Genomic DNA, 236 nt, shown 5'->3' with positions numbered 1-236 from the left:
GTGGTGTTTTTTTCAAACTTGGCTCTAATTTAGTTGACGGACCCATACAGCTGCCAAAAGCAGAGTGTATGGGGTCCCAAATCTGTGGCCTCGCCAGGCACTAGGCTTGCACCCCTCGAACGTGGATCTGGGGAAATGGAACCGAACTCAGCCCACTTCACAGGTAGGAGAGTGGCAGGTCTGAGAGGAGAAGGGTAGACCTAGCCGGCCTAATCTCCCCCCCACCCCCGCCTCCA

At 55.9% G+C, this 236-nt stretch overlaps 1 protein-coding gene across 1 annotated transcript in view; it reads right to left on the bottom strand.

Annotated features, from left to right (window-relative positions):
* Positions 1-236, bottom strand: part of LOC102245396 (cytochrome P450 26C1) — an 8,558-nt gene that overhangs the window by 2,819 nt on the left and 5,503 nt on the right. The gene's annotated exons all lie outside the window — the stretch shown is intronic.

The sequence above is a fragment of the Myotis brandtii genome, unplaced genomic scaffold (assembly GCF_000412655.1).
Source record: "Myotis brandtii unplaced genomic scaffold, ASM41265v1 scaffold810, whole genome shotgun sequence".
NCBI lineage: Eukaryota > Metazoa > Chordata > Mammalia > Chiroptera > Vespertilionidae > Myotis > Myotis brandtii.
Note: the sequence above shows the minus strand (reverse complement) of the source record. Positions and strands in the feature narration are given on the sequence as shown.